Source organism: Lithobates pipiens, unplaced genomic scaffold (genome assembly GCF_037356315.1).
Source record: "Lithobates pipiens isolate NorthernLeopardFrog02 unplaced genomic scaffold, aLitPip1_a1.2 Scaffold_8, whole genome shotgun sequence".
Lineage (NCBI taxonomy): Eukaryota > Metazoa > Chordata > Amphibia > Anura > Ranidae > Lithobates > Lithobates pipiens.
The window spans coordinates 31,255,529-31,269,765 of record NW_027507903.1 but is presented as its reverse complement, the minus strand read 5'-3'; the positions used below and the strand labels follow the sequence as shown (position 1 = coordinate 31,269,765).

At 52.2% G+C, this 14,237-nt stretch overlaps 1 long non-coding RNA gene across 1 annotated transcript; it reads left to right on the top strand.

Moving 5' to 3' along the window:
- Window positions 1–5,833: 5,833 nt before the first annotated feature.
- LOC143960027 (uncharacterized) lies at window positions 5,834–12,123 on the top strand. The gene is made up of 3 exons (XR_013270244.1): window positions 5,834–5,925; window positions 11,685–11,926; window positions 12,047–12,123. It is a non-coding gene; the product is annotated as an uncharacterized LOC143960027 (long non-coding RNA).
- The last annotated feature ends 2,114 nt before the right edge of the window (window positions 12,124–14,237 follow it).

Sequence of the window (14,237 nt, the reverse complement as noted above, 5' to 3'; positions counted from 1 at the left end):
CTTGCACTCCTCTCCTGCACATACCCCCCACCTCCACGCACTCCTCTCCCGCACATACTACCCACCTCCATGCACTCCTCTCCCACACATACTACCCACCTCCATGCACTCCTCTCCCACACTTACTACCCACCTCCACGCACTCCTCTCCCGCACATACCCCCCACCTCCATACACTCCGCAATCTTCTCCCACACATACTACCCACCTCCACGCACTCCTCTCCCGCACATACCCCCCACCTCCACGCACTCCTCGCCTGCACATACTACCCACTTCTATACACTCCTCTACTGCACATACCCCCCACCTCCACGCACTCCTCTCCTGCACATACCCCCCACCTCCATGCACTCCTCTCCCGCACATACCCCCACCTCCTTGCACTCCTCTCCTGCACATACCCCCCACCTCCACGCACTCCTCTCCCGCACATACCCCCCACCTCCACGCACTCCTCTCCTGCACATACTACCCACTTCTATACACTCCTCTCCCGCACATACCCCCCACCTCCACGCACTCCTCTCCTGCACATACCCCCCACCTCCATGCACTCCTCTCCTGCACATACCCCCACCTCCATGCACTCCACTCCCGCACATACCCCCCACCTCCATGCACTCGTCTCCCGCACATACTACCCACCTCCATGCACTCGTCTCCCGCACATACTACCCACCTCCATGCACTCGTCTACCGCACATACTACCCACCTCCATGCACTCGTCTCCCGCACATACTACCCACCTCCATGCACTCGTCTCCCGCACATACTACCCACCTCCATGCACTCGTCTCCCGCACATACTACCCACCTCCATGCACTCGTCTCCCGCACATACTACCCACCTCCATGCACTCGTCTCCCGCACATACTACCCACCTCCATGCACTCCTCTCCCGCACATACTACCCACCTCCATGCACTCCTCTCCCGCACATACTACCCACCTCCATACACTCAGCACTCCTCTCCCGCACATACTACCCACCTCCATACACTCAGCACTCCTCTCCCGCACATACTACCCACCTCCATACACTCAGCACTCCTCTCCCGCACAAACTACCCACCTCTACCTCCATACACTCCGCACTCGTCTCCCGCACATACTACCCACCTCCATGCACTCGTCTCCCGCACATACTACCCACCTCTACCTCCATACACTCCGCACTCCTCTCCCGCACATACTACCCACCTCCATGCACTCGTCTCCCGCACATACTACCCACCTCCATACTCTCCGCACTCCTCTCCCGCACATACTACCCACCTCCATGTACTCCTCTCCCGCACATACTACCCACCTCCATGCACTCCTCTCCCGCACTTACTGCCCACCTCCATGCACTCCTCTCCCGCACATACTACCCACCTCCATGCACTCCTCTCCCGCACATACTACCCACCTCCATGCACTCCTCTCCCGCACATACTACCCACCTCCATGAACATACTACCCACCTCCATGCACTCGTCTCCCGCACATACTACCCACCTCCATACACTCCTCTCCCGCACATACTACCCACCTCCACGCACTCCTCTCCCGAACATACTACCCACCTCCATACACTCCGCAATCCTCTCCCACACATACTACCCACCTCAATACACTCCGTACTCCTCTCCCGCACATACTACCCACCCCCATGCACTCCTCTCCCGCACATACTACCCAACTCCATGCACTCCTCTCCCGCACATACTACCCACCTCCATGCACTCCTCTCCCGCACATACTACCCACCTCCATGAACATACTACCCACCTCCATGCACTCGTCTCCCGCACATACTACCCACCTCCATACACTCCTCTCCCGCACATACTACCCACCTCCACGCACTCCTCTCCCGCACATACTACCCACCTCCATACACTCCGCAATCCTCTCCCACACATACTACCCACCTCCATACACTCCGTACTCCTCTCCCGCACATACCACACACCCCCATGCACTCCTCTCCCGCACATACTACCCAACTCCATTCACTCCTCTCCCGCACATACTACCCAACTCCATGCACTCCTCTCCCGCACATACTACCCACCTCCATGCACTCCTCTCCCGCACTTACTACCCACCTCCATGCACTCCTCTCCCGCACATACTACCCACCTCCATGCACTCCTCTCCCGCACATACTACCTACCTCCACACACTCTTCTCCCGCACATACTACCCACCTCCATGCACTCCTCTCCCGCACATACTACCCACCTCCATGCACTCCTCTCCCGCACATACTACCCACCTCCACACACTCTTCTCCCGCACATACTACCCACCTCCATGCACTCCTCTCCCGCACATACTACCCACCTCCATGCACTCCTCTCCCGCACATACTACCCACCTCCATGCACTCCTCTCCCGCACATACTACCCACCTCCACACACTCTTCTCCCGCACATACTACCCACCTCCACGCACTCCTCTCCCGCAAATACTACCCACCTCCATACACTCCGCACTCCTCTCCCGCACATACTACCCACCTCCATGCACTCCTCTCCCGCACATACTACCCACCTCCATGCACTCCTCTCCCGCAAATACTACCCACCTCCATACACTCCGCACTCCTCTCCCGCACATACTACCCACCTCCATGCACTCCTCTCCCGCACATACTACCCACCTACATACACTCTGCACTCCTCTCCCTCACATACTACCCACCTCCATGCACTCGTCTCCCGCACTTACTACCCACCTTCATGCACTCCTCTCCCGCACATACTACCCACCTCCATGCACTCGTCTCCCGCACTTACTACCCACCTCCATGCACTCGTCTCCCGCACATACTACCCACCTCCATGCACTCGTCTCCCGCACATACTACCCACCTCCATGCACTTCTCTCCCGCACATACTACCCACCTCCATGCACTCGTCTCCCGCACATACTACCCACCTCCAAGCACTCGTCTCCCGCACATACTACCCACCTCTACCTCCATACACTCCGCACTCCTCTCCCGCACATACTACCCACCTCCATACACTCCGCAATCCTCTCCCGAACATACTACCCACCTCCATACACTCCGCACTCCTCTCCCGCACATACTACCCTCCTCCATGCACTCGTCTCCCGCACATACTACCCTCCTCCATGCACTCGTCTCCCGCACATACTACCCACCTCCATGCACTCGTCTCCCGCACATACTACCCACCTCCATGCACTCGTCTCCCGCACATACTACCCACCTCCACGCACTCCTCTCCCGCACATACTACCCACCTCCACGCACTCCTCTCCCGCACATACTACCCACCTCCACGCACTCCTCTCCCGCTCATACTACCCACCTCCACGCACTCCTCTCCCGCAAATACTACCCACCTCCATACACTCTGCACTCGTCTCCCGTACATACTACCCACCTCCATGCACTCGTCTCCCGCACATACTACCCACCTCCATGCACTCGTCTCCCGCACATACTACCCACCTCCATGCACTCGTCTCCCGCACATACTACCCACCTCCATGCACTCGTCTCCCGCACATACTACCCACCTCCATACACTCTGCACTCCTCTCCTGCACATACTACCCACCTCCATACATTCCTCTCCCGCACATACTACCCACCTCCATACACTCACCACTCCTCTCCCGCACATACTACCCACCTCCATACACTCTGCACTCCTCTCCTGCACATACTACCCACCTCCATACATTCCTCTCCCGCACATACTACCCACCTCCATACACTCACCACTCCTCTCCCGCACATACTACCCACCTCCATACACTCACCACTCCTCTCCCGCACATACTACCCACCTCCATACACTCAGCACTCCTCTCCCGCACATACTACCCACCTCCATACACTCAGCACTCCTCTCCCGCACATACTACCCACCTCCATACTCTCCGCACTCCTCTCCTGCACATACTAACAACCTCCAAACTCTCTGCACATAGCATCCACAACCATACACTCCAGTGGCGGTTGGTGGTTTTTTGTTTGGGGGGGTGGCAAACAACTATCCCCCCGCGGCACCTCAAACCCACCCCCATTCCCCCCGCCCCCGTGTTCTCCTCCTCCAGCCCGCTGTGTGCTACTGACACCATCCACTGCCCCATACCCCCCATCCCTTCCCCAGAAGCACTGTGAAATATTTTAAAAAGTGTTTAACAAAATTGTAAAGAAAATTTTTTTTTTTAAGGCTGGGTTCACACTGCTGCGGGGGGAGATCCGGATGTGATTCGCACAGCAAATCACATCCGATCTCCGTAGCACTGCGAGTTCAGCCATACAGATAGTATGGCTGAACTCGCAGCTGTCCCGCAGCAAACTCGCACAGGACCCTTTTTTGGGTCCGCAACGGAATCGGATCGCATGGGGGTTCACACCATGCGATCCGATTCCTGTGCGAGTCGGCAGATCGCACTGCGATATGCCGACGGATCTGGGGGTGTCATTAACATAACATTGACACCCCCAGCCGTCCGCATAGGGCAGTGTGAACTGCCGGCGGGAGGTATGCGATGCGGGAAAACGCCGCGGATTCGCGGCGTTCCCGCATCGCAATAGTGTGAACCTAGCCTTAAACGTCAAAAGCCGCATCAGATTGTCTGGACACTGGATAGAAGATATATGGACATATACATGAGTTTAGTGGGGGGGAGGGGAGGTTATGGGGAAAAATGGTGACACTGTGGAGGAGGACAAATGTGAAGTAATACTCAGGTTTTTAATATTAACCACTTCAATACCGAGCAACTTATACACCTTCCTGCCCAGACCTATTTTCAGCTTTCAGCGCTGTCACATTGTGAATGACAATTGCGCGGTCATGCTACACTGTACACAAACCACATTGTTATCATTTTGTTCCCACAAATAGAGCTTTATTTTGGTGTTAATTGATCACCTCTGCGGTTTTTATTTTCTGCTAAACAAAAAAAATTAAAAAAAACCTGAAAACTTTGAAAGAAAAAACATTGGAAACAAGTATGTTTTCTCCTTCACTGGTGGGCACTGATGGGGCTGCACTAATGGGCACTAATAAGGTGGCACTGATGGGCACCAATGAGGTGGCACTGATGATGGGCACTAATATGTGGCACTGATATGTAGCACTGATGGGTTTACATAGGTGGCACTGAAAGGCGCAATGGATGGGCACTGACATGCGGCACAGATGGGGCTGCACTGACAAGCACTGATAAGGTGGCACCGATAGGTGACACTGATGGGTATACATAGGTGTCACTGAAAGAGGGCACAGATGGGGCAGCACCGACAAGCTCTGATAAGGTGGCACTGACGATGGACACTAATATGCAGCACTGATGGGTATACATAGGAGGCACGATGGGCACTGATAGGTGACACTGATGGGGCTGCCCCATCAAACACTGATAAGGTGCCAAAAAATAATAGCTGCCAATCAGTGATGCCCATTGTGGGCACTGATTGGCATCCCTGGTGGTCTAGGGTGGTATACCTGGTGGTCCAGTGTGGGCTTTCTTGGTGGGGCTGCACTGATAATCAATCAGCACAGACCCCCCTGCACTTCCAGACACTGTGAATCGTCGTTTCCTTCCTCCCTGCAGTTATGTGAGAAGGGCATAGAGGAGGGGAAGAACGGGCAGCCTTCCCTCACTACACAACGGCGCTCTATTGCCCCCTGCAGGCTGGAGGGAGAATAAAGCTGAGTCCTCTGCAGCTAGCTGTCTCCGTACAGCGGAGATATCAGCCAGAGCGTGAGTCACGCAGCGGCATCTGATTGGCTGGCTGGAGAGAGCGGGCGGTTAGCGCGCCCAGGCCGAGCGGCGCCATTTTGTAGGTGGTTTCTGGAGGAGGGAGTGAGACCGGAGAGGTGGTAAAATCGGAGACTACACCCCAGTTTCTTCATCGCACCTCTATCGGAGAACTAGTAAGTGTGATTAGGAGTGATGTCAGCTGACCAGGGGGGCGGGTCCAGTGTCGGGATGTGTGGGCGGGACCGGCTTGTGTAATGATCTGTCAGTGTTTCCTATCCTCCTTTCTGCTCTGAGGGAACAGAAATCACCGTCCAAACTGAGGAGCAGAGCTGATCCCAGGGGCCCCGCCCGATACGCTACATGACGGGACCCCCTCCCCGATACACTGCAGGACAGGGGCCCCCTCCCCGATACACTGCAGGACAGGGGCCCCCTCCCCGATACACTGCAGGACAGGGGCCCCCTCCCCGATACACTGCAGGACAGGGGCCCCCCCACACACTGCAGGACAGGGGCCCCGATATACTACATGACAGGGGCCCGAAACCCTGCAGGACAGGGGCCCCCACACCCTAGATGACAGGGCCCCCCAATACACTACATGACAGGGGCCCCCACACCCTAGATGACAGGGCCCCCCAATACACTACATGACAGGGGCCCCCAACACCCTGCATGACAGGGGCCCCCCACACCCTGCATGACAGGGGCCCCCCACACCCTGCATGACAGGGGCCCCGATATACTACGTGACAGGGGCCCGACACCCTGCATGACAGGGACCCCCCACAGCCTACATGACAGGGGCCCCCCACACCCTGCACGACAGGGGCCCTTGATACACTGCACGACAGGGGCCCCCACACCCTGCATGACAGGGGCAATCGACACCCTACAGGACAGGGCCCCCCCCTGCATGGCAGGGGCCCCGATACACTGCATGATGGGCCCCAACACTTTGCAGGACAGGGGCCCCCCACACCCTGCATGACAGGGACCCCTGATACACTACATGACAGGGACCCCCCAAACCCTACATGACAGGGGCCCCCGATACACTGCACGACAGGGGGCCCCCACACCCTGCATGACAGGGGACCCAACACCCTGCATGACAGGGGCCCCGATACATTACATGACAGGGACCCCCCAAACCCTACATGACAGGGGCCCCCGATACACTGCATGACAGGGGGCCCCCACACCCTGCATGGCAGGGGACCCGATACACTAAATGACAGGGGCCCCAACACCCTGCATGACAGGGGCCCCGATATACTACATGACAGGGGCCTGACACCCTGCAGGACGGGCCCCGATATACTACATGACAGGGCCCCTCCACACCCTGCATGACAGGGAGCACCCACACCCTACATGACACCCTGCAGGACAGGGGCCCCCCGATACCCTTCATGACAGGGGCCACCCACACCCTACATGACAGGGACCCCGATATACTACATGACAGGGGCCCCCACACCCTACATGACGGGTAACCCACACCCTGCATGACAGGAGCCCCGATATACTACATGACAGGGACCCCGATATAGTACATGACAGGGGCCCCCCACACCCTACATGACAGGGGCCCTGATACACTGCATGACGGGCCCCAACACCCTGCAGGACAGGGGCCCCCGATAGACTACATGACAGGGACCCCCCACACCCTACATGACACCCTGCAGGACAGCGGCCCCCCTGATACCCTGCATGACAGGGGCCCTGATACACTGCATGACGGACCCCAACACCCTGCAGGACAGGGGCCCCCTACACCCTGCATGACAGGCCCCCCCCCACACCCTGCATGACAGGGGCTTTGATACACTGCATGATGGGCCCCAACACCCCGATACACTACATGACAGGGGCCACCCTCACCCTACATGACAGGGGTAACCCACACCCTGCATGACAGGAGCCCCGATATACTACATGACAGGGACCCCGATTATAGTACATGACAGGGGCCCCCCACACCCTACATGACAGGGGCCCTGATACACTGCATGACGGGCCCCAACACCCTGCAGGACAGCGGCCCCCGATAGACTACATGACAGGGACCCCCCACACCCTACATGACACCCTGCAGGACAGCGGCCCCCCTGATACCCTGCATGACAGGGGCCCTGATACACTGCATGACGGACCCCAACACCCTGCAGGACAGGGGCCCCCTACACCCTGCATGACAGCCCCCCCCCCACACCCTGCATGACAGGGGCTTTGATACACTGCATGACGGGCCCCAACACCCCGATACACTACATGACAGGGGCCCCCACACACTACATGACGGGCCCCGACACCGTGCAGGACAGGGGCCCCAATACACTACATGACAGGAGCCCCGACACCATGCATGACAGGGGGCCCCCCCACACTCTGCAGGACAGGGGTTCCCAACTTCTTACATTAGAGTGGCTCCTTCCCCCCACCTGACCGGCCCTCCTCCCACCACAAATCCCCCCCATCCCTTCTACAAACACTAAAGGGACACACTATTATTTTGGTGGGGGCGGGGGGGTTGTCGGCAGTAAAGCTGCGCTTTACCGTCATTTTAGTGGCCCTTTCAACCCACACTAGCGGCCAGAAAAGGGTTAAAGGCGCCACTGCCGAAACGCTTTGCAGGTGCATCGGCAGCGTTGGCCATTGATTTCAATGGTAGGCGCGTTTTAGGAGCGATGTATTCACCACTCCCACAACGCCACAAAGATGCCGCTTGCAGGACTTTCTTTCCAGTCCCGCCAGCGCACCACCCTGGAGTGAAAGCACTCGGGGCTCTCATACTGGGTGGGGGGTTCAGGCCATTTACAGGCGCTATTTTTTAACCCTTTAGCCCCTGAAAAACGCCTCCGGTGTGAAAGTAGCTTCAGATTTTCCATCTCCCTCTTTACTTTGGAGTCTTATGTTTATAAATCACTATTAATATTCTGCTGTCTTCATAGCAATCGCTGCACATTGACAGATGAATGCCTCCGTATTTTATAGATTCATTTGCGGTATTTGCCCCTTCTTTTTCAAATATTTATTGCACTGTTATCAGCACCTAAAGTGGCATGGATTGTATTATTATATGAATTCTCACGTTTTCGATATTTATTTGCTCAATGTCACATTATTTAAATCGCCATTATTTACATCTTTGCACATCAATGTCATGTTAGCTTTGTTGCATAAATTAATTTGGCAATCACTACAGCAGCGGAGCCCCGCCATTCCATATATATACCAATCATATTAGATACCGATAAGGTGCCTGCAGCAACGGGTCACTTTTCAACATTACATCTTATTCAAAGTTGGAGTATCCACTACACAGTCATTATGCCCCCCAACTCACATCCCACCCCAATCCCCCCTCCTAGCAGAACTCTACTCCCCCAATTCCCTATCCCAGCACAAATCCCCAACCCCATCCAAATTACCCTTTTCCTGGGAGCAAATTCTTCCTCCCTACCCAAATCTCCCCCCAGCAGAAAACTACTCCCCCAATTCCCTATCCTAGCACAAATCCTCCCACCAATCCCTTCTCCTAGATCAAATCCCCCAAATCACTTTTTCTAGCACAAATCCATCCAATCCCTCCTCCTTGCAAAAATCCTTGCAATCTACCCTTCTAGCAACAATCCTCCCCAATCCATTCTCCCAGTACAAATCCCCCCCAGCACAAATCCTCCCTCAACCCCGCCTCCTAACACAAATTTTCCCTCAGCCCCGCCTCCCGACACAAACCTCCCTCAACCCCGCCTCCTAACACAAATCCTCCCTCAACCCCGCCTCCTAACACAAATCCTCTCTCAACCCCGCCTCCTAACACAAATCCTCCCAACCCTGCCTCCTAACACAAATCCTCCTAACCCCGCCTCCTAACAAAAATCCTCCCAACCCCGCCTCCTAACACAAATCCCCCCAGCAAATAAAATATCCCCTAAATCACTACTTCAAGAGCAAATCCCCCCCCCGTTCCTCCTTGTATAACAATTTCCCCCACAAATCAATTACCCTTTTTCTAGCACAAATTCTTCCTCCCCACCCAAATCTCCCAAAGCACAAATTCCCACACCCTTAGAGAAAACATTCCCTGTCACGGCTCAAACCCCCCAAAACTGTCCTAGCTCATATTCCTCCCCATTCCTCCTTCTAGCAAATACACCCCCCATCCTGATTACACTTCTCAGTACCAGATAAATGCCCATCCCCCTTCTCCACAAACATCCAAAGTACAAACTATTACCCCCCCCCTTCATTGTGTACAATTTCCCTGTGACCTTCCCCTCCTCATCCTCTCCTGTCACTACAGCGCCCCTCCAGCACATTAGACAGGATCGCTCTTAGATGACATTGGAGTGTACACACACACAGTGTGATTACTGCCCCCTATCCACATTTCCTGCTGCCAGTGTTCTGTCGAGAAGCCCATGCATGCGCAGGACGGAGCGGCACTTCAGCTGATATGTCAATCAGCTGGAGTGACGTGTCCAGGACGCAAGCGCACATCATAGGAGGCATCCCAATTGAAGCCTATACAAACAGCGGGGGGGGGGGGGGGGGGCGTAGTTCTCACATTGTGCCTCGCTGTTGCGGGGCGGCTTTAAAGTGTGCTGATGGTCCGGCTTTGCTGTGTTGCAGGGCGGTTTTGCCTGTGTGAAACGGCGGGTTGCAACACAGATAAAAAACAAAACCATATAATATGAGGTCAAACCTTAGGAGTTTCAATTTGTATACAATCAGGCAGGCCCTTCTACTACATGGTTTTGGTAAATCTAAAGGAAAAAAAAATCAGCAGAAAATCTGATAATGTGTATGGGGCATTAGACTGACAACATGGCTTCTCCATGGATATAGTACATTGAGTTAAGCATTGTCACTCTAGGACAGGATATGTTACAGGGTCACCAGGTGAAAATAAAAGGGGGCAAAAATGCCTGAGAAAAAAAAGCTGTATGATCAAAGGCATTAGGCATTGGGCTAGACCACAAACAGCAATCATGTTAAGGACTTTGGGTGAGCCTTTGTAAAATGATCTGTTTTGGGTCCCTCAGAAGAGGACTTCCCTCTGGGTCAAGCAAGGGCCAGGTCACCCGGAATGTAAAGAACATGTGTAGCAATGAGATTTTCCACAGGTTGACTATACGGTAGCACTATAGTATTGCAATCAAGTGCAAGCATTCACAAGCTGGGTTTTCCTTAGATTAGCTATTCTCAACCTTTTTATCCCGGAACAAATCTTGAGATAGAAAATCTCAGAGAACCCCTGGTAAGATTAGTCCATTAGGGGTCACTGGGAAAATGCCGCCTTACATTGGTGGTGTTCGAAGGCTGCCCTTACAGCAGCCTTGCAGTCATACCACTGGCTCTACCAGGTGGTGTGCAACCTGGAGATATGCAGGCACCATCAGATAGGAGCTTAGCCACAGCTCAAGGAACCCCTAGCCAACCCTGGTTGAGAATGGCTGCTCTAGAGGTTACTTGGGCTTTCTTGAGCTGAAACACAGTGTTGCTTTTGTGGGTGCCGACAAAAAAGGGGAGTTTTGAAATGAGAGATGTATATCAAAAAGCAGTCTTAGCAAAGAACATTTTATTATACTGTGTGAGATCATGTATAACACAAAAATGCATGCACAGAATCGCATACACGCTGGGCATGCTTAAAAACACATATAAATATTGACGCCATGGTACTTGGCATATCATAAAGTAAAAACAAGTCCTGCACAACATGGGCCACTGGAAGGGCAGAATGATGTTGGAAAGTCTAGAGTAAAATAAAAATAAAAAGAGACATAAAATCATCTTTATGGACATCATGCATCTATGTAAGCCAGACACGTTTCGTTGGGTTATACCAACTCTTCAGGGTTTGTAAAAAAAATCCCTTATCTTGCTGCACAAGTTTTCTTCCCCCCCTCCCTTATAGATTCCAGCTGCCTATCTACGTGGTCCCGGTTCGTGTCTTTGGGGGACCCTTAAACACATCTTTCATCGCTCCACACAGTGTATTGGGCTAGGAGAGAGGGGAGAAGGTGTCGTCTTCGTCCCTAACTCTGCCCTTCTGTGCGTTCTGCCTCTCTGTCTTTGCTACTTGTACAACCAAATTGGTTTGAAGGTTCACATTAATTGGTCATGCTATGACCTTATTTGGAACATACTTCTATGCATGTGAGTATGATTAGGTACATAATCCCCTTTTTCCTCCCTTCCCCCTTTTTTTATTTTTTTCTCTCTCGTACGCCAACAAGGTCTATATACATGTACACGTGTTCTTATTTATCATTGTAGATCAAAACTTCGAATAACATAGACCTGCATAAATGATGGATGCCTGAGGAAGGAGAAAACTACATAACACGTAGGACATATATGCAGATTATTGATTCAGTTGGTTGTGCATATGTGATTATGTTATAGATATGTCACACCTGTATATACATTGAAAAGAATTGTTTTCATTTTTGAACAAGTTTGGATGTAACTAGGTTGCATACCTGAAAATACATTTGTGTATCTTTTTTATTATGTGTATACTTTTTGATAAATTGTTATAATAAAGTGATTGTATGATTTTATATGTACGTTGTAAGTCTCACAGTCTATGCCTGAAAAGTCCTGCCATTTTGAGGGGATTTGCTTTTTGGTAGAACCTCTACGTTTTTGGGATGTTGGCTTTAAAAGAAAGTGAAGTACCTATGACACCTCCAGTTTTTTGATTTTTATTGATATTGGAAAGTCTAGAGTAAAACAAAATAAGAGACATAAAATCATCTGTATGGACATCATGCATCTATGTAAGCCCGCCGCGTTTCGTTGGGGTATGCCAACTCTTCAGGGGTTACAGGTAAAACCTTGTTTCTTCGGACCCGAGGCCCGGGTACCATCCAATTCGGCCTGGAAAAGACACTTTGAATGGATCCGGTTGCACGGCTTGCCCCAGTGTAAGATATTCCAGTGGAGCTCAGCACAGCACACCTTTACTCGTGACCAACACCTAAGACACTGGCGGAAAAACTGAGGTACTCCCAGTAAGTGGAGGGGTTCTATGGGGGATTGAACTTCCTGTCTAGGGTGTGCCGGTGTCCAATCACCTAGTGATACCCTATATAACCCATCAGTGATTACTGAGACTCTGTGTCCCGTGATGTACGAAAAAGAAAATTATTTTTCTTCATTTTCAAAAACAAATGAGAGCTGCAAAATACTCACCAATTTTTGATCACTATTCTTTCCACTGACACAAACAATAGGATCCTCCCACTGGAACCAATGATGGGTCACAATTCCTTCCACTGACTCCAATAATAGGTCACCATTGCTCCCTCTAAAACCAATGATGGCCCACTATTCTTTCTACTGACAACAATTTTTTTATTTGTTTTTATATTTTTTTGTGTATTTTTTACTTTTACTTTTTTACACTTTTATTTGTAACTGTAACGGTTTGGGTCTCTGAAAATGCGATGGAGACCCTGTGAAAGTGTGCCTAGTCTGTGCAGTGCTGTTCTCTATGGTAAAACTCCACTAGTGAATGGTAGCCCTCAAAAAATTCACCAATGCAAAGACAAGGATTGTCAGGACAGGAGGGACAATAATAACGGGTGTCACATCTATGTCCGCGCTTTCTACAGACACGACATTTTCTTTGGGGGGCTCGTTGGGTAGGGGTACTTGGGAGGACATACGGAAAATGCCTCTCATGCCGCCGGCTTACTGCATTTGGATTGGGAAGGTGAGGTGGAGCCCCGTCTGGAAACAGAAGGGCTCTGACTATCTCTTCCTGGAATTTAAGGAAGGATCCAGTCCATCCTGAAGCTCTGTATGGCACATGAGCGTTCAGCAAAGCCAATTGAAATAAATAAACAGACACTTTTTTGTACCAGCGTCTGGTCTTACAGGCAACTAGGTATGGCTCCAACAACTGGTCGTTGAGGTCCACCCCTCCCATATTTTGGTTATATTTGTGGACACAGAGGTGTTCCTCCACAACACCGGTCGCCGTAGTAATTTGGACCGTTGTGTCTGCATGAAGGGAGGTAAGAACAAAAACATTCTAATTATTCCTCCTCTTCACTACTGTACCTTCGATTTGCCATTTTGGGCTCTAAATTTACTGGTACACTAGTGAGACTCACAGGCAAAAAAAGCTCCTGACTGTCAGCGACTGTATCAAAACGCTACCAAAAAACTGTTAGCCATTGCAGGGATCAGGCCTGACTCTGCGAACACTGCAGTTATGTGTTTAGTGTTTTGTAAGTGACAGTGATCGATCGATCGATACTGCATTTGGGTGGGGTGGGCTGGGCTGGGCAGAGGGACAAACTGCAGGTATCTGAGCTGATCCCGCTAACACTGCATTTTTGGGAACCCTAAACTGCTGGGGACACTAGTATAGATCTGATCAGATATTAAAGCGGGAGTCCGCCGGGAGCCCGCGTTTTCTTTTTTTTTTTTAAAAGCCAGCAGCTACAAATACTGC